General features: G+C 37.4%; 1 protein-coding gene across 4 annotated transcripts in view; it reads right to left on the minus strand.

The window, feature by feature from the left end:
* The window catches only part of LOC108698445 (protocadherin-11 X-linked), an 826,544-nt gene that overhangs the window by 775,372 nt on the left and 28,938 nt on the right, over positions 1 to 22,234 (minus strand). For 3 of the 4 annotated variants that reach the window (XM_041572769.1, XM_041572767.1, XM_018229934.2), the window contains exon 2: positions 17,169 to 17,310. The exons of the other annotated variant lie outside the window; for it this stretch is intronic. The gene's annotated coding sequence lies outside the window, so the exon portion shown is untranslated. The remainder of the gene's footprint in view (positions 1 to 17,168; positions 17,311 to 22,234) is intronic. 4 annotated transcript variants of the gene reach the window in all.

The following is a 22,234-nucleotide window of genomic DNA, read 5'->3' on the forward strand; positions in this document are numbered from 1 at the left end:
CATGAGCCAATTACCAGAAAGAGTTCTGTCTTTTGCTTCAACAATTCTTCCTGTTACAGTTAGAGTTGTAGTATTTCTGGTCAGGTGATCTCTGAGGCAGCACACAGACCATCACACAATGGTGGCTCAAGGCAAGAGATGTAAAAGGGCAAGATTTACTTAAATATATAGACCACTTTGGTAAGATTCTTTAATATGCCACTTAATATGATGTAAATTCTGTTGCTTAAGTGTTCATTTTGGGGGTATAGTTTTCCTTTAAGGCATGTTACTAGGATGCACAACCATAATTCCTGTAATGACTAATTCAATAGATTATGAGTTTATGATACCCCAATGACTGACAATTCATTTTAATGTTCTGTAAATTGGTTGATACCCTGGTCTTATGTCAAACAAGTCAAAACAGAGTAACCATTCTCTAAACAGGTCAGTCATTTGAGTTGCAGCCAACTCAATAAGCTCAATGGGTCAATGTATTACTGGTGATCATTTATTTTCACACAATAATACTATGAATGCTTTAATGAACACTGATTACAAATCTAGATCCATTATTTCGGCTTTTCGTTCGTAAGTAATATCATCTAACAACACATGTAAAATACGAAAATTCAAAAAGATCGAAAATAAAAACCGCAATTATGTACTGTACACCACAAACTGCATAATCTGGAGCACTGTTATGTCACACAGTCTTTGTCCAAACCTTTCTGGCTGACATCATAAATCATGAACAATGAGTTAACCTGCCCTTGTACAGTACAAATACAGTCCTAGTACACTGATCATGTGTATGTAACCCTTTCGACACCCCTCTGTCGTTGTTACACTCCATGGTGGCGCTTACCTGGTGGCACAGGACAAACCTGAGCCCCTCCACAGTGGAATGGGGAGAGACTGGGTACCTGGTACTTACTATCGCAGTGCCTCCACCTAGTGGGATCCGGGAATGCACCTATGGGTGGCCCCATAGGAATACAGTATTAACACACAGTATTGGTTAACTTAAAGGAGAAGGAAACCCTTTCAGTGCAAAACCCCTCCCCCCATAGGCCCCCCACCCCTCTGGCCTACCTCCCCCTGGCAAATGCCCCTAAGTTGCTACTTACCCCACGGCACAGGTCCTCTCCCTTGGAGTCCACAGGTGCCATCTTCTCCCGTGCGGTCTTCTTCCTGGATTCCCAAGTGTTTGGCGGCACATGCACAGTAGGAGCATTGGAATCCAGGAAGAAGACGGCACAGGAGAAGTTGGCGCCTGCAAACTCTGCAGGAGAAGACCTTGCGCCGAGGGGTAAGTAGCAACTTTGGGGCATTTGCCCAGGGGGTAGATAGGGGGAGGAGGGCCTACGGGGGGAGGGGTTTTGCGGCAAAAGAGTTTCCTTCTCCTTTAAATAACTGTTTATCTAAAATAAATGGGCACCTACTACAGGCAGCACTCCTAACTGGTGGCAATAGGGCCTCACTAACTGACTTGCTAGTGCAAACTGTCTAGCTAACTATGGAAAATCAAAGTCCTTTATTAAACAGTCTCTGTATCTTCAGCGCCTCTTTTGGGTACTGTTCATTTAACCAGGATATTTACAAATCCTCGGATACGGATAAGTTCACAGTGAAAAAAGTAGATGATTCCAAATCAAAGCATTTTACAATATAATTACATACTTCATGACTATAAAAGAGGAACATTATGATTTAGTATCCCTCAAAGGCATGAAATACACAAGTCAAATTGACTTATATAGGCTTTTTTGAAAAAAAAAAAGTTTTGACCAATAGTTTGAAGTGCAGATTGTTCCAGCCTGTAAACTTTTTTATGAGAAGTTATCTCCTCCCCTGCTTATGTTTTCAGGGCTTGAGCAGTTGGACCCAATGTTTCATTTTAGTGAGCTCTTTTCATTACTGGGCATATATTTGGTATCACACGGCTGATGTATCTCTGGACGGATAGGAAAAGCTCTGTTGTGTGGGTATATTACATTCCCTTTAAGAAAAAAACAATCAAGGCTGCTGATGTACGAACTGGTTAATGTAGAAGAAATGAAATACGACTTTAGTTGATCAAGCATTATAATCAGTATTTGGGACTAATTAAAGCATCTGAACTTGAGGCTCTGTGATTCAAAACGTGTTTAGACCAAAATATTTTCAAGCGCACTTTCATTTATTTCATCTTTTTATAATGATTGCCTGCCAACAGCACACTCATTTTCTATTACAGACAACGGACAAAAGGGGTTTTGTTTGTTTGTTGCTTTTAATTAAGACCTTCATTTTTTATCTAAGTAAAACTTTTTATTTACCTTTAGTACTTTATTTTCCCCTTCTTTCTACTTGTATTTTATCTAAATGCCCGAAGAATTGCTTACTCATAATTTTACGTTTACCTTAAATCTTCTGGGGACTTAAGTGAAAATGTTTCAAAGTCATTTTCAGATAGTACTGTATTAACATTTTCTAAACATTTCAGCAACAGTAGTTTGCAAGCTAGCTTTTTATTCAGATGCACACATTTCTAGCCTGACTTGCTCCCTGAAATCGTTACTCTTCCTGCCGCAGTTCTAATGCCTTAAAGGAATTCTGAAATTGACCATTTTATTGTAAATGTGGGCATTGCTTTTGAAGTGGAAGGTATATGCATATTCAAATGGTTTCTAGGAACATTTGTTTTCCATTCTGCATTGTTCAAATGAAATGGATACAGAGGAGTCATACTGATGTTCTATACCCAATGGCATAAACTGTGCAAGTTAGCAGTGGATTGTGGATTCAGCTTTTTTTAAATGGAGCATATTGAGCCATGAAAAGAGTCATTGCATCGCATGGCTGTGAGGCAAGGGACTTAACTGCTGACTAGAAACTGGCTCCGGAGAACGAATCAAAAATAGACTTTTGCAAGAAAAATGTTATACCCCAATCTAGAGCCATGTATGCAAAAACTCAATCTATTATAATTTAAATGCCGGGTATAATTTTGATAACACATTAGATGAACTTATTTATAATTGTGGATTTATTCATTGTTTCATTTGGACGACCAAATAGTCAGTGAAACATCACAAACTGAACTTGTTGTTTAACTTTAGTTCAAATGTCTAAACTGAAATAAAGATGGCAGAAACCTACTGAACTCTACAAGGCAATATGTACATGCCATACTGCATTCAGCAACACTTTCTTACCTATTATAGGAACAATAAGTTGATAACACACATTTGGAAACTGAATTTGACTGGCCAGTTTGGGATTAAAGTAGGGATGCACCAAATCCAGGATTCAGATCGGGATTCGGCCTTTTATGGAAGGATTCGGCCGTATCCTTCTGCCTGGCCGAACAGAATCCGATTCCTAATTTGCATATGTAAATTAGGGATGGATAGGGAAATCACTTGAATTTTTGTCACAAAACAAGGAAGTAAACAATGTTTTCCCCTTCCCACAGCTAATTTGCATATTCAAATTAGGATTTGGTTCGGTATTCTGGGGTTCGGCCGAATCCTAAATAATGGATTCTGTGCATCCCTAGATTAAAGGGATAGTTGTATTATGTTATAAAAATGTCTTATAGCAACTTCAATTAGTCTTCATTGTTTATTTTTTTTTTTTGCCCTCTTCTGCTAGAATAAATTGGACCAGATTGCTAATGAAATTACATGAAGATCTTCTGAGTAAAAAGCAAAGTAATTAATAAAAAAAAAGGGATATGAGCTACCCCTTTAAGGAGCTCTGTCTGAACCTTCTCTAAGTCAGCAACCTAGTGAGGCATACATGGGTGTCTTAAAAGGATACCGGAAAGTAAAATGATTAGTAAAGAAATTCAGTAACTCTTTTGTTTCTCTATAATGAATGACATGGATCAATGAATTAGCTTGTACTAAACAGTCCAATAAAGCATCCCTTTGATAATGTGATCATGACACTGCATTCTGAATATATTACATTGTGCAAGGGCACATCTTGATCTGCCTTTTCATATGTGGTATGGATGCAGCCACTGAATGTAGGGGCACACAGACTTCTTTTATGTGGGCTCTTGTCTGGCTTGGAGCAGCCTGTGAATGATAACCAAAGGCATGAGTAGTGATCCAGTCAGGCCAGAATTTGCGGCGAGGCCACAAAGGCCTGGCTGAGGTTGGCAAGATTCCAGGGGAGGCATGCCGCCCAGCCGCATCCTGAGGAGCACCACAGTGGTCTGGTGCATGAGCATGATCGCTTGCTGTGGGGGGGGGGGGGGGGTGCGGGGTTCGCACAAAGAACTAAGGTGGGTGCTAGGACCATGCAGCCTAGGGGAGCAGTAAAGGGAAATCTGGGCATGGAGCCAGTTGTGTTGGCTGCTGTGGGTAACCTGGAGCTACTGCTACCTCTAAACCAGGCCATAACTCTGGGGTTCCCCACCAGCAAGCTGCAAGCACATGTTTTCCACAGCAACCGCAATTGCATCATAATCATGTGGAAAAACACTGCATTGTTGGTATACAACATTACATACAAAATTGTGCTCAGAACTGCACTTAGCTTACTGTGGTGCAGTAAGTATATGACCCCTATTGATCTGACATTACAGTAATATATCTGGCCACAATCTGGCCAATAAAGTCCTGGCCAATGGCCAGTGAAGTCCTTTCAGTAACTGAATGAATGGCTGGATCGCCTGGGATTACAAGCAGACCAAAAGGGTCAGCTGAAGATAAACCTTTTTTTTTTCCAGTACATCCAGTGGGTTTCCCCCCTCTTGCACACTATTAATATTTATATAGCAATGACAGTTTTGTCATCTGCCTGTCAGGTGCACAAAACTGACAAACATATCCAATGTCTTGAGCTTTTCCAACCCTCAAGGGTCCTTTATCAGAACAAATGTCCTCCCAAGGATTGAGACACTGATATGCTGCTGAACACATTTCTTTTACCATGAACAATAGTGTTGTTGCAACATTTCTTAGCAGAAAGAGATTTAGAGATGTACATTCAGGTTCCTGGGAGAGAAAAAAAGCAGGTGTGCGCTAAAAAATCCATCAATAAAATCCTAGCAGCTAATAATATAACCAGAGACACATACCTCCCTATATTTCAGCGACAAAGCAGGTCCCTTGACAATTATTCCCAGTATATGGGTGGATTCCATTTTTAAAGAAGGTTTACAGAGGTGGCTAATTATGAGCCCACTTTGGGAAGGCTTGGATTGGTGCAAAGTCTAGTGGTGTTATGTTTGTTGCTTTTAGTTCAATGATGATGTGATACTTAAAATGGTTTTGCAGTGTAAATTTGAATACATAGATTAGAATGGGAAATAAAAAATAACAAGAGTATAGGAAATGTGAGAAGAAGCTAATAAGTCTGAGTCAGGAACACGGCAATGCCAATTCTGTAAGAAACTGAGTACATATTTATCTCTATGCTCCTTGTGCTTCTAGAATTAGACATGTTTCTGAAAAGAGAAAAAGGGTTTTTACTGTGGAGGATTTGAATGGACCATTTCATCTTATATAATGAACAGCTTTTAAATGTAGACATAACTGTATTTTCTATCAAGACCACAAAAATATTTTGTGCCAGGGCAAGTCTCTAAAACACTAAGCCCATCATTGTGTTCTGGAATGCATTTCTTGGTTCAGTTTAGGCCGTAAAAAAAATATCTTTCTGGTACGTTTCACATGCTAATTAAACTAGGCACTTGCTGGCTTTACTTTAAATCTGGTAAATATCACAGTGTCCCAGTCTCCATTCATCATGATTTTGTCTTCCTCTGATTTAGTATACAGTATATGTCTACAGCTGACATGAAGCATGGTGACCTTTATGAAAATATTCTTGTTTCAGATGCAGTATTCTTTGTATCATGCATAAGCAAACCTAGAAATTTACCCTGAGAACATAAACATTTAATTTCAGTAAGGAAAAACAGAACAATGAAGCCGGAATTCCAAAAATAATTCAGAGCTACTTCTATAACTGCATGATACTAATTCAACAACACTTACCCCAACAATGCTAAAATAAAGGTCTGAATCCAAATTCTGAGTCACATATTGCTCAATGCAATATATGGTTATAACTCATCTGCTTAATGAATTGAAATAAAACAAAGCTGTATGCATAACAACAAGAAGGATATATAAACTGCTTTCTTATAATTTATTCCCTTGATTTTCTAATCTCTATACAGCAATATAAATCTGATACCATATTTTATAAATATATATGATATGCTATAATGATGATAATGTGATGATGATGATGATGATGATGATGATGATGATGATGATGGTGATAGTGAAATTCTGCAGACAGGCCAAAAGTTGGTTCTCTAAATATTCTAACCATTACTTACAGTACATATTGGACTGATTTACTATAGTTAACACATCACCCAGTTGGAACCATAACCTCTGTATGACTTGTACCCTTATTAACAATGGTTTCATTGTATGCTATTTGGACAGATAATATATTTCATGAAATAAAAAGACACATTTATAAACAATTAGGACCATCTTTACAGCTACTTAGTGACATGGATGTCTTTGTGGGATGTCATAAGGCTGCAAAGATGCCAACTCAGTCAATAAGAAGTAGCACATGAATGTCCCAGTTTCCATTATTAGATTTTAATGAATAACATCCTTGAGTAATGTTGATAAGAATATTAATACACCAGAGATAATATTAACACATTAGTTTCAACAATGTTGCTGTCAAAAAAAATCAGTCATACTTTTTTTGTACTAGCAATGTATAATGCATGGAACTGGTGCACTGGAACTTCAATGGAATAATAACAAATTCTACAATTAAAGCAATCATTTGGTTCTTTAGCAAATGGGCTTGCAGATCTATTATTGTATGTACACTGAGTTCTGGCTTTAATTGTCTGGATTATCTATTCAGACAGTGTCAGTGGATCACAGGGTGATCCACCTAAATTGGACAAAACCATACTGGGGCAACTATGCCCACCTTATTATTAAAATACTACTGCATTGTAAAAAAAATGTATTTCTCAAACAGTTTTTATTTTTACATAGATGTATTGATATATTTAACAATTAGAGTATTTTTCAACCTAACATGTTGTCCACCAGCCAACACACTCATGCTGTCACTCACTGACAGATTTCATCTGGTCTTATTGGCTGATTCCAGCATGAATCAAAAATCTGCAAATCTTTTCTTGAGCTTGCCTTATTTGTCTGCAGGTTGAGGAAGCATACTAATCAATAATTTATATATCAAAACCAAGCAAACTGTGAAACCTAATTGTGAAAAAGGATTATGAGGTCTGCCTGCTGTGACTGCTTACCTTGTGTAACATTTAAAAGGTGTCAGTACTGAGATTAACAGCCCCTCTATTGTTTACACCTCAAACTCAGACAGTTATCTCCTGTATCCTGTAAAGGCCTGTACTGTTCACACCTCAGACCCAAACTGAAAGTGCCCACATTGTTCACCTGTTCACACCTCATACTAATTGCTGGAGGGGCACCAGCACTGTGTCACTGTATGTAGCACAGTATGAACTGTTCATCTTAGAGTGGTCCTGATAGGTTTCCCTTTCTCCTGCTCTATTCTGCCTGCCCTATGCTCCTTGTGTGTGTGCCCTTCTCTGCTTGCCCTATGCTCCTTGTGTGTGCCATACTCTGCCTTCCCTATGCTCCTTGTGTGTGCCATACTCTGCCTTCCCTATGCTCCCTGTGTGTGCAATATTCCGCCTGACCTATGCTCCCTGTGTGTGCCATACTCTGCCTGCCCTACACTACTTGTGGGACGTGAGCCTAGTAGGGTTTGTGCTGAGGGCTTGTTAGCATTTAAAAATTGTTGTAAGGGCCCCTAAGATGTTTAATCATGTGTTGGGGGGCACTGTGCTATCCACAGGGGATGAGGGGGCATATGGATTAAAGGGTATATTTTAATATAATTTACATTTTTCACATGTGAGTGATGAGTGATAGCCCTGCAGTGAGCAACACACATTTGGTTTTTGGTGTGCTACCACCATTAATGTGGATATGGTCTAAAAAGTTCTTGTGGTAACATGGGTGTGGTTTAAAACAGGGAGTGGTCAACACTGGCTTCCATTATCGACCCTCCACTAAATAGGAAAGACAAAATTCAGCCCTCAGTACCACAGAAGTTGGATAGCACTGTTCTAGACAATATCATATTTCCTTCAATCACATTTGCCTTTCAATAAATTTTACATAGTATATTGTGCATACAATTTGTAAAAATGCCAGAACACTGTGCAGAAATACATTCATCTCTAAATGTTTCCTTTATTACTATATGCTGTTAATAAAAACCATATCAAATATTTGTTTGGCATAATTCTGCATGTAGGCAAGTGATTTGCACAGTCTTTTGCAAGGCTTAATAGCTGTTGTAGATTTATATATTGTATTTTAAAATGATGAAGCTTTTTATATTAATTTTACGAAGTAGCATATCTTATCTTTTAAGTGATAGTAATATTAAGTTTGTGTGATAAGAGGTTTAATCACCCTAATTAGACCTCTAAACCTTTGAATTGATAGTATACATTTTTATGCCATTTAATGGATCAGATAGTGGGTCATCCCATTAATGCCTTTCAATATGACGTTTGGAAACACGAAGCTGCAAATTCAATTTCCTAGTTACAATAATGAATCCATGTGCTTTTGCCTGGAGCATAAATGACAAAAATAGTGTCAAGATCATAGGGCCATATGATGAAAAGGACAAAATCACTTTTATCAAACTACAATCAGTTAAATGGTATTAACCCTAATATGAATCACATTAATTAGGCTATTACTAAAATGCTTTTTGTGGCACACTTAAATATTGGCTTGAGTATTATCAAATAAAACCATGGGAGAGCTTTGATGTGACTGGCATACAAATATATTTAAATCAGGTGATTCTACAGTGTAGAGGTTCCTGAGTACATCGAGCAATTAATATCCTGTCATGACTTTGCCATGTATAAAATGTTTGACAAGCACATTTGCATCATACTTTTCATGACCACAAAAAAATGACCTAGTGAGGCATGATTGTTGGGGCACATATAACAGGAGCTACACTGACAGGGGATGCTCACCATTCTGATGTTGTACAAAAAAAAAAACAAAGGCTAAGATAATGTTGCCATGTACAGTAAGCTTGAGGGGAAAATATCAAACTAGAGGCAACTCTAGATGAAACAATGTTCTTGACCAAAATACCTTTGCGGGTTCCTTCTATATGAAATTCAAAAATCACCCATAATCACCAACTGCAAAAACAGATCTTGCACTCAAAGAAACCCTCTGTTTGCAAAGAGTTCAGTAAAATAACAATGAATAACCTTTGAATATGAGTAAATCGGAACAAAGAACATGTTGAGAATCAAGAACGCCAGTTGGTCCTACAAGATGTCTTTAAAGGGATAGTACAGTATAAAAATAAACTGGGTAAATAGATAGCCTGTGCAAAATAAAACTTAGTTACCAGTAAGTAACCAAATGACTGTAGGGGAGGGCACATAGGTCATAACTGTTTGCTTTTGAGCAAACCTGCATGCTAAAGTTAAAAAGTAAACTTACTGAACAGTTTTGTCCCATGTGGCCCCCCTTAAAGTAGTTGACTAACTAAGAGTTAGAGAGCTGAAAAGCAGGAAGTTGGGTTCTGTTATGTTAGACATCCATTCACTCCAGTCTTTATATAGTAGATTACTTTTTTGGCTAACTATATTATAAACATTTTATATTTGCGCAGGCTATTTTCCCAGTTTTTATTTTTATGCTGACCTGTTCCTTTAACTTTGTTCCAGTTTTAGCAACATTTAATGGGTAATGTGCCTTTTTCTAATTTGATTAAAGTTAACTCATCACTTCAGACAACAATGAAATACAGACATTGTGTAACTAAGTATTTGAAATATATTAAAAGCATATGTTACAGCTTTTCAACTAATATGAAACCCAGTTGCAGTTGGGAGTGGCATCTTATATAATGGAAATGTTGCTGGCATGAAGCTGTCCTTTTGTCACTTGCTGGCAAATCTTCAACCAAGTTCAGCACAAAAAAAAGCTTTTACATGTCTATTAGTAAACAGTCATCACTGGCCCATTTATTCATGTCATTCTCCCCTATGGCCATGTCACTCCTATTTATCACCGATATCTTGCAAGCTGAGAGTGCTTGCCAGCTAATTATCTGCATTTATCAAGTATCTATGTGTATCTAAAGCAATTTTTAGCAGGAATGTACAAAAAAAAGATGAGGATTTGATTATTATAGCACCAACATATTCTGCAGTGTGCTGGGAGAATATGATATGATGACACAATGAAAAAAAAAAAAGTTACAAATGATGGAACAAATATAAATCAAGACAAAATGCCTTGCTCATGATACAATGTAGGGCAGTGGTTCCCAAAGCATAGGCTGGCATCCCAGGGGAACTGGAAGTAGTGGCAGGGGGAGGGTTTTAGACTATCTTGGGCGACATTTAGATTTCATGCTTTCCAAAATTTAGATGTATGGGAATAAATTCTGCATAAAATATAGTTAACGTTGTAAACATCATGGATTCCATTAGGAGAAATGTTTTTACATACACATTTACAATCCGGGTTCTTGTGGTGAATGAATTATTCGACTCACACAAATGTGTTATGTAAGTCCCTAAAGAGAAAAACGATTTTTGATGATTACATTTGGGGGGGAGGTCTAAAATAGGTACAATAAGTTTAGAAAGCATTGCTTTACCACATTTTTATTCTACTTGTTTCATATAGAGAAACAATGCATAATTACTTAAGCATATGCATGGCTTTCCAGGTGGTATGAGTATTCCAGTTCAACAACATATTTTGACTCAAGTAGGGATGCACAGAATCTAGGATTCGGTTCAGGATTCAGCCTTTTTCAGCAAGATTCGGATTCAGCCGAATCCTTCTGCCCAGCTGAACCAAATCCAAATTTGCATATGCAAATTAGGGGCAGGAGGGAAATCATGTGACTTTTTGTCACAAAACAAGAAAGTAAAATAATTTTCCCCTTCCCAAATTTGCATATGCTAATTAGAATTCGGTTCAGTATGCGTCAGAATCTTTCGCGAAGGATTTGGGGGTTCGGCCGAATCCAAAATAGTGGATTTGGTGCATCCCTAGACTCAAGAACTGCTATGCAATACTAGGGGGCATGTTTATCAAAACTGGAATTAAATGTCTATTAAAGCTAATATGTTTATATTACCAATCTGATTGAAGGAATGTATTCTCTCTCCAGTAGGAATGCACCGAATCCAGGATTTGGTTCGGGATTCGGCTAGGATTTGGCGTTTTTCGGCAAGATTCAGATTCGGCCGAATCCTTATTTGCATATGTAAATAGGGAAATCATGTTATTTTTTGTCAGAAAACAAGGAAGTAAAACAGGTTTTCCCCTTCCCACCGCTAATTTGCATATTCAAATTAGGATTCAGATTCAGTTCTGTATTCGGCTGAATCTTTCGCAAAGGATTCAGGGGTTTCGAACGAATCCAAAATAGTGGATTCGGTGCATCCCTACTTTCCAGCTCAGATATAATTTCTGCTAGGGAGCATTACAAAGGCTAACACAATAATGAGTTAATAAGTCAGGGTTCAAAGAAGACTTGATTGTGAGTCTGGTTAGCAGCACTGATAAACTACTAATATAATTATAACTGATGTATTTTGATGTATTATTGTCTTTAATTTTCCAGTTCTTCCTTTTTATTGGCCTATTATACGTTTGGGAGTTATAGGGGCCCATTTACTTAGCTCGAGTGAAGGAATAGAGGAAAAAAACTTTGAATTTCGAATGTTTTTTTTGGCTACTTCGACCATCGAATGGGCTACTTCGACTTTCGACTTTGAATCGAACGATTCAAACTGAAAATCGTTTGACTATTCGACCATTCGATAATCAAAGGACTGTCTCTTTAAGAAAAAACTTCAACCCCCTAGTTCGCCACCTAAAAGCTACCAAAGTCAATGTTAGCCTATGGGTAAGGTCCCCATAGGCTTTGCTAGCTTTTTTTGGTCGAACAAAAAACGTTCGATCGACGGATTAAAATCCTTCAATTGAACGATTCGCAGGATTTAATCGTTCGATCGAACGAATATCGCTAAATCCTTCGACTTAGATATTCGAAGTCGAAGGATTTAACTTCGACAGTCGAATATTGAGGGTTAATTAACCCTCAATATTCGACCTTAAGTAAATTTGCCCCTTACTGTCATTGTATTCAGGAATGAGGGAGCGGGCAAGTGACTGTCAAAATGCTAAAAATGATGGAGGTAACAGGCAGACCACCACTCAAACACTAAAGAAGGACCTGAGAGGTGGAGCTTTCATCAAAGCAATAACTGCCTTAGACAACAGGTACCCCCCATGTGTTATTAGCCTAAAGACTATATAGTACACAACGTTGTAACCAATAAGGAACATGATACTTCAGCTATTACAGAATGCACAACAAATGCACAGAGTGCTGCAGGGTGCTCTGTAATTACCAGCTGCTTCAAGCAGTCAGTAACTGGTTTCCATCTGTGCCCTGTGCCTCTGGGCCTGATATTTGGTGTAAGAATAAAGAATCCAGAAGGTCAGGCATTCTGCTTTGTATAGTGTTCATCTATGAGCTCAAAATACTTTTGTCCTGTCTGTCTTTCAAAAACATTGACATAAACAATGACTTGACTGAGGCTTTTGACAGCAAAAATGTAGTATCACATCACATGGCTCTCAAAGTATATATAATCAGGAAATAGGACTGCTGCCTTAAAATAACGTACTCTGAAATCCATTTGCAAGCACTTCATTTACACAAAGCTTTTAGTAACAGGCATATTGTTTATAAATCTTTTCGTGAACACACGTGGGCTTTGCTGACCATTTTGCTCAATATCTATAAACACTTGGGATTTTGACAGTTTTGGTAATACTGTAAAGTAATCCTGAAAATAATTATTATTATTATTACCATTTCTCTTAAACACAAGAGATGCATTACTTACTTTATATTATATGGAGGCAGCCAAGAATATGTGAAATAAACATGAACTCTGAAATATGCAACAGGGGAATAAAAAATGAGCCTGGTGGCTGCACATTCAGCCTGTTTTAATTTTAGTGTAAATTATCCCTAAAATAAACTACTTGTATAAGAATGTGCTGAAATGCTGAAAATCAGCCGCAATCAGTGAGTACATTTTCAAGGAGACAAGTTGCTCCTTACATACAGATAAGCATCAGTAAAGTGCAGAAAACCAGGAATAATAGCTTTTCGTATTAGCAGACCTACTATTACATCTATTGTGGCAGAGTAACTCGACCTTGCATTTACTGGCTTAGGTAAATAGTTTCCAGAAGCAAGGCACATTTCACAAAATAACAGCAGGACACAGCAGGTACAGGCCTTCTGCAAGCTAATTGTCTTTGGTCAGCCTATAACCATGTGGATTTGAATGAAGATGAATAGAGCTTTTCAGCACAAGGTTTAATTGCTTGTGTATGTAATAGGCATGAGTTATCAATTATTACAGGTGTCTATTGCGCAAACATTTGAACAAGGCATGATTTATTGGGATATTGAGGTGTAACAACAACATCTTGGAGCTGGTTAGTCATTTACAATAAGCCAAATTTCATTCATTCTTATCTAAATCTGTTGCTTTTGCATCTGTGCTTTTAGCTTTTTTTGTCAAAACACGATCTGCTCGTGTGCCTGCCAAAGAAGCACTCTTATCGGAATCATTTAGTGTAAAACGACTTGCATACCCTGTTAGACTTGTACGTAGAACTGGTGGTGATCTTTAGAAAGGCAGTTCATCAGACAAATACAGACATATTTAAGAGTGGAAACCAATAACTATAATAAAAGGTGTTTGGCGATATTGCTGTTGTTTTTTTTTTTGCCAACCTTCCCTAATTTTTCACAGGAAATCAGTAGAAGTAAACAAAAACAAAATACACTTTTGTTTTAAAATCTAGCTAAAACGGGTGATTTGCCAAATCTGAACCTGTTTCATGTCATACGTACCATGGAAAGATTCCTTTTATTACAAGTATGGGATCTGTTATCCAGAAATTACAGGAAGGCCATTCCCCAATGACTCAATATTAATCAAATAGTTAATGTTTTTTAACATTGATTTCCTTTTTTCACTGTAGTAATAAAATAGTATAGGTATTACATCCATTATCTGGAAACACGTTATCCAGAAAGCTCTGAATTACAGAAAGGCCATCTCTCATAGACTCCATTTTATCCAAACAGTCCACATTTTTTTAAATTATTTGTTTTTTCTCTGTACAGTTCCTTGTACTTGATCCAAACTAAGATATAATTAATCCGTATTGGAAGCAAAACCAGCCTATTGGGTTTATTTGATATTAGACTTATGGTATGAAGATCCAAATTACAGAATGATCCGTTATCTGGAAAACCCCCAGGTCCCCCACATTCTAAATAACAGGTCCCATACCTGAACCTTGTATTTGATCCCAACTAAGATATAATTAATCCTTATTGATGACAAAAACTATCCTATTGGGTTTATTTATTGTTTAAATATTTTTTTTGTAGACTTGATATGGAGATCCCAATTACAGAGAGAGACCCCTTATCCAGAAAACCCCAGGTCTTGAACATTCTGGATAATCGGTTCTACATTTGTATAATCAAGTCTAATTGCTTTAGACTTTCCAGTACAGGTACTGCATGGGACCTGTTATCCAGAATGCTTGGAACCTGGGGTTTTTCAGGTTTGGATCTTCATATGTTAAGTCTACTAGAAAATCATGTAAACATTAAATAAACCCAATAGGCTGGTTTTGCTTCCAATAAGGATTAATTATATCTTTATTTGGATCAAGTAAAAGCTACTGTAAATTTATTACTAAGAAAAAGGAAATAATTTTTAAACATTTGGATTTTTTGGATAAAATGGAGTCTATGGGAGGTGGCCTTTCTGCAATTCAGGGATTGCTGGATGATGGGTTTCCAGATAATGGATTCCATACCTGTACTAGATACTAGATATTTTGCTTGTTCTATTTCTAGTGACCCAGTTACCCAATCAGATGCTTGATTGGTTACTGTGAACTGGAACAAATTTTGCACCTTTTATTATATCACCTTTGTGCCTGCTTAGGTTTACAATATGTAAGGCCAGCATCACCATATTAACAGTTGCTATGGACATATACACTGTTAAATGCACTATGTCCAAAATGAAAAAGCCTTTTTACTAAGCACCTACGAGATCCATCTGATTTTATTCTAAAGGACGCATTCAGAGAAATCTGGTGCTGACAGTCTAGGAATTAATGAGTAATGCACCTCAATCACTTGACATTAATATGGAGTGAATGCTGCATAATCAAGTAAAGAAATTCCACACTGATTGGATTTTCCTGATCCTGCAGCAGAAAGCTTGGCTGCAGAAGGTCATGTATCATTTTGCACATTCAGTGCCTCGGTGGGGATTATATCCGGCACTCTTGTATATCTCAAGTCATCTGTTTATATATTCCATGCAAACAATCTTGTGTATTGAGTGCTACACATTGCTTTGGTGGACATGGAAGCAGAACTAATCCAGGCAATTCAGTTCAATCAAGTAGCTGATATTGAATGACATGATTACAGATGTCCTCAGGACTAGGCTCTCCAGTAGGAAAGGGTTAAAGGTTATGATTACATTGATGATTACAAGAGAAATACATGCACACTGGCTTGATTTTATTTGCAATCTGTCCCTTTCCTGTCTCTACAATTCTATGTAACCAAAGTGCATAATAAAAATGAAATATTAAAAAGAAAATCTAATATTTGAAATAAATGGTAATCATACCCGCTTTGTATTTTTGAAAGCTATACTATTGCCACACAGCAATCGGCACTGGACGACTCAGGCACATTAAGTCATTACCAACAGAGCTTGCAATCCAAAACAAACCAAACATGCAGTAGCTTCACTCTTCCTAGTTGCCCAGTTTAAAGGAGAACTACATCCTAAAAAATTAATACGGTTAAAAATGCCTATTTTATATACTGACCTTATTGCACCAGCCTAAAAGTTTCAGCTTGTCAATAGCAGCAACAATCCTGGACTTCAAACTTGTCACAGGGGGTCACCATCTTGGAAAGTGACATAAACATGCTCAGTGGGCTCTGAACAGTTGTTAAAAACCTAAGCTCAGGGGTTGTTGCAAATTTACAAGCAGAAAAAGAGTTTTGTCTGTCATATAATCTGATACTGCAAGGCTGATTATTAAATTCTGATGCTAAATACAATGGTTTTTGAGCTGACATGTAGTAATTATCTGTATTAATTACTTATAAGCCTACTTGTGCCATTTCTCTTCTGTATAAACTGTATATTGTAAGTTGGTCCCTAAACTCAGTTTAGTGACAGCAGCACAGAGCAGTGAATCAGCAGAAAAGAAGATGGGGAGCTACTGCGGTATCTTTGGAGGCACCGATATACTGTCTCTTTAAGAGCTATGGGAAATATAGAGATTTTAAGCATAATAAGTAGCATGTGGGCCAAACTCTGGCAATTGCTCAGAAGTACTAGCACTCTCAAGCTTTGCCATCAGTTCAGCTGATTTGGCTTCATATATTCGGAATTTGTAAGGGCTCTTACACACGGGCGTTTTTTCCTGTGCTCCCCTGTGTTGTGCTTTCTTCCGTTCAGCCGCAGGGTAGAGCAGGAGTAGGTGCGTTCAATTATTGTGAAGGGGCTGTACTCACACAGATGCATGTGTGCACCAAAAACAGGTGAAATGCAACATGCTGGTTCCCACCTGCGTTTGGCGCTTACATGTGTCTGTGTCAGTACAGCCGTTTACAAGTATTGAGTGTGTCTACTCCTACACTCGCCTGACTTGCGCTATCTTCCGTTCAGCCGCAGGGGAGCGCAGGAGCAGACGCACTAAAAAAAAAAAAAAAAACGCCCTAAACATGCCTAAAATCTTCCTTTGTCCTTTGTGCAATCACCATAATTGTATTTTTTCACTGTGAAAAGAAACAGTTAAAAAAAGTAGGAAAGTAGGTTTTTCCTTTCGCAATAAAAAGTGAACAAGTTAAAAGTTTTCTCACGTTAATACATCAGTGCTGGTTTTTTTTAAGGCAGAATTCATAAAAAGTCAAATCCTACTTGTAAAACTTACTTAAGGTACTGCAAATTGACTAGACAGGTGTTCTCAGTGCAAAGCTGAAGCCTCGGGGCACAAGCCAGCAGACTCCCAAGTATTCCACTGAATGATAGATGCGATGTGTAAAACTCGGTGAAATGTATATCAAATGTTCGTGCTGAAGGAAGGAACAAACAAGAAACGTATTAAGGTGTAGAAATAAACAAAAATAAACATGAGGGAGAAAACAATAAAAGGGACCTAAATCTATTTCATTTCTAAAGCACCTCACAAACGAGTAAGGAGCTGGAAACCTGACAAGACCTCTGGAAACTAGACAGGTGCTGGCCCTAATCTGCTCAAAGAAAGACACAATTCCTTGGGTTTGCTGGATAGCTTAAGTTTTCAAATAATCTGTTCAGCCAAGTGATAGATGGGAAATCTTGCTCACTTTCACCATTTGCTAATGAGTTACAGAGCTCCAGATGGCAGGATCTTAAACAACTTTACCAGCATGTTAAATAGAAAGTTTAACTAAGAATTAACTTTTATTATATACACAGTGGTTTCCAACTCATATTTTGAGATTTTTGAGTAATGTATCTTTTTTTTTTTTTTTTTTTTTTTTACAACTTTTGCTGCTTTTTTTTCAGTTCTGCAATTTCTAGGGTCATTCTGTTTAGCAACTGCCTTGGGAAAAAGAACACAATGCCATATAATGTTACATTAACGTCTACAGTATATTGTGGTAGGCATCTATAGAATATTCATAAAGAATTTATTATAAAGAAACCCATTATCTGGAAAGCTCCAGTATATGGCAATTGCATCTTCCCTAGTTAAAAGAAGAATTGCTATGTTTAAATCATTTGTTTTCTTTTCCATGTAATAAGACAATACAGACGATACTTCATGATAACTAAATAAGTATAGATCCATAGGGATGGCAAAATAATCCTACTGGGTTCAAAGATTTTTAGCAGCCAAATAGAAAAGGACCCAAAGTCACCTGCATTCCATGAAACAAATCCCATATTTGAACAAAGAGTGACCGATCAGGAAAAAATCCTGGGTGCCCTAAGAGAAGTAGTGCTTATCATATGAAAGATTTTGACACCTTTAAAGGGATTATTCACCTTCCAACACTTCACCAGTTTCGGACTTTTTCCAAATACTTTGTATTTTCTATTTGTGGCCGTTTTTTTAATGTTGGAGTATAAAGTTTCATTTCAATTTCAATTCTTCTTCTGACTCTTTCCAACTTTCAAATGAGGGTCACTGACCCCATCTAAACATAAATGCTCTGCAAGGCTAGAAATGTATTGCTGTCGCTGCTTTTTATTACTTATCTTTCTATTTAGGCCCTCTCCTATTCATATTTGAGTCTCTTATTCAAACCAATGCATGGTTGCTAGAGTAATTTGGACCATGGCAACCAGATTGCCAATATTGTAAACTGAAGAGCTGCTGAATAAAAAGCTTAATAACTTAAAAACCACAAATAATAAAAAATGACAACCAATTGCAAATTGTAGAATATCCCTCTCTACATCATACACAAAGTTAATTTAAAGGTGAACAACCCCTTTAAAGTCAGCTGTTATAATTGATACAATAGTTGCTAATATTCCACAGAAATGAGAAACATATTAATTAAAGGAAAACTATACCCCCGAGCAAGGTAGGTCTCTATAAAAAGATATTGCATAAAACAGCTCACGTGTCAAATCCTGCTTCATGTAATTAAACCATTTTCATAATAATATACTTTTTTAGTAGTATGTCCCATTGGGTGATCCTAAATAGAACATTTTAAAAAATAAGGGCCATCCCCTGGGATTGTAGAATTCCTGGTGCACACAATCAAGCCATACATGTTAGGTCACATGAGCCAATTAACAGAGTTCTGTGTTTCTTCCTGTTACAGTTAGAGGCACATTTATCTAAATTGAATTTTGAATTCATGCGAGTTTTTTTTAACTCACATGAATTCGATTTTACTTGAAATTTGATTGGGGTAAAAAATTGAATATGTCAAACTTGGACAAATTTTACTGACCTTAAAACTCGAATCGAATTTGATTCAAATTCGACCGAACTCAATTCGAGTTTTTTCTCTGAAAAAAACATGAGTGTCAGGAAGGCTACAAATATGTCCAAATTGGTCACTGGACCTCTCCCATTGACTCATGCAGGAATTTGGCAGTTTTTAGGTGGCAAATAGTCAAATTCAAATTTTTATGATAAATCTTGAAAATCAAATTAGATTTTTTTTTTTTAAAAAAACTCGATTCAAGTTTGGATAATTCTCTAGTCAAATTTGACAGTTTTGACCATAAAAAAAAATGTGAAAATTTGAATTCAAATTTTCAATTCAACCCTTAATAAATCTGCCCCTTAGAGTTGCATTATTTCTGGTCAGGTGATCTCTGAGGCAGCACAGAGACCATCACAAACTGGTGGTTCAACGCAAGAGATGTAAAAGGGCAATATTTACTTAAAGATACTGTATATTCCATTTTCGTAAGATTCTTTAATATGCCACTTCATTTGATATAAACTATCTGTTGCTTAAGTATTCATTTTGGGGTAAAGTTTTCCTTTAATGTAGCAAATTGTAACAATTCAGAATCTGCACCTGGATCACTGAGTTGCTAAACACCAGGGACAGGAACATTAAACTTTAGTGGGTCCAGCTTCCACCCTACATTTGTGGCTGCAGTAGGGTTGCCCGGAATCTTGAAGTGCTGCCCGGGTCAAAACTTCCTGCCCGGTTTTCCAAATAAGGAAAACTGGGCAGGATTCCCTTGATTGACACGGCCCCGCCCACTGAATCACAACCACTCCCATCTATGCCACGACCCACCCCCGTGATGTCAGGGCCCGCCCCCTGCCTGGTCTCCGAAGTATGGAAAGGTGGCAACCCTAGGCTGCAGGTGGGTTCGGGCTGAACTTCACCATGGGCCCACACCACATGCAACCTTTCTGTGCCCTACTTCCACATCCACTCGTCACTTTATATAGATTTGAGCTTGCGTGCCCCACCTTTTCCGCATAGGCGGATTTTAATGAAGGCTTGGGGAGGATATAATTAATACTTATTGGAAGCAAAACCAGCCTACTGAGTTTATTTAGGGTGCAGTGCCAAGGAATTATCCAATATATATATATATATATATATATATATATATATATATATATATATATATATATACATCCTGTCCCACAGAATTTACAATCTACATGGGTTGACAATTTAAGGGAACAAATAGTAGGATAATAATAATCTAAATATGGAATGAAACAGGGTGAAAGGGTGATTATTTGTTATTTGCATGAAAACAGATATCCCCTTTGGTAAGTTTAACAACTATGAATGTGATATGAACTCATTTGCTAAACAAAATTGATAGTGAAGATGAGACAGGCTTCATGTTTTGCTATAACTGGGGGTAGAGGTTTGGTATATACCTTCTTTATCCTTGGGAAACTATACCCCTGAATATTGTAGATTACATAAAACAGTTTATCATAAAAATAAAGACTTTCCACTGCAGATTAGCTGGCACAAATGTATTCTGGGGGGATTTTGTTTTATAAGGGGCAGACAAGCATCTTACACAATGTGCAAATAACACTGCACTGGGTGCCATAGCTTACTGTAATTGTCTTCGCCCATGGTGTGCACCAAATATTGGAAACTTCTGAATACAGTATGTTTATGGAGACTTGGTTTTGTAGGTAACATTTAAAGGAGAACTAAAACCTAAACATAAATATGGCTTAAAATGGCAAATTGTATATAATGAACTTACTGCACCAGCCTAAAGTTTCAGCTTCCCAATAGCAGCAATGATCCAGAACTTCAAACTTGTCACAGGGGTCACCATCTTGGAAAGTATTTGCGACACTCACATGCTTAGTGGACTCTGAGCAGCTGTTGAGAAGCTAAGCTTAGGGGTCGCCACAAATTATCAAGCAGAGGTTGGCCTGTCATATAAACTGATGCTACAGGGATGATTATTAAATTCTGTATTAATTACTTATCAGTCTTATATTACAACATTTTTATTCTAAGTGTACTGTATATTTTTAGTCAGCCTCTAAGTTCAGTAAGTGACAGCAGCACAGAGCATTTGCAGTGAATCAGCAGAAAAGTAGATGGGGAGCTACTGGGGCATCTTTGGAGACACAGATCTTTACTGCTAAATAACTGTGGTTGCCTTGGGCTGGTACAGAAACCCCAAACATTATGTACAACATTTCTAGCTACTTCTTTAGTTACACTTTAGTTCTCCTTTAACAATGGTCTTTGGGGCATTCACACAGGGTTCAGCCTGTGAAGTAAAAATACATAAAGGGGTGGCTCACCTTTAAGTTATCTTTTAGTCTGTTACAGAATTGCCAACTTTTTAATTGGTCTTTATTTTAAAAAATGATTATAGTTTTTTAAGCATTTGCCTTTTTCTTCTGACCCTTTCCTGCTTTCAAATGGGGGTCACTGACTAAAAAGAAAAAAAAAATTGCCCTGTAAGGCTATAAATGTATCATTATTGCTACTGATTGCAAGGGTCATTTGGGCCTTAGCAACCAGATTGCTGAAATTGCAAACTGGAGAGCTGCTGAATAAAAAGCTAAATAACCTAAAAAATCACAAATAATGAAAAATGACAATTGTCACAGAATATCACTCGCTACATCATACTTAATGATAACTCAAAGGTGAGGAATCCCTTTAATAGATTTGTAGGTGCTTGATTAATGCTTAGGACCTCAAGTCATCTCTTGTATATTTAGAAAACACTTCTGCTGTTTTCAGATGCTTTTAGAATAAGAGCAAAGTTCTGTCATTTAGTGAAATGGTGTTCTGACAGAAAGAGACAGCTATTCAGCAGAATGGCTCACATTCCATTTGAATTTTGTAACCTCAGTCTTGCACCTGCAATTCAATGGCTGCAGTTCCAGCAATCTCTGTACTGTTATTTAAATATGTACCGTGACTGGTTCCCCATCGTGACTTAACTACCCACCCTAACGGGACACCATTATAAATATAGCAGTGAACCCACCTGCTAGAGTATTAAAAAAAAGGCAATTTTCAA

The sequence above is a fragment of the Xenopus laevis genome, chromosome 8L (assembly GCF_017654675.1).
Source record: "Xenopus laevis strain J_2021 chromosome 8L, Xenopus_laevis_v10.1, whole genome shotgun sequence".
NCBI classification, from domain to species: domain Eukaryota; kingdom Metazoa; phylum Chordata; class Amphibia; order Anura; family Pipidae; genus Xenopus; species Xenopus laevis.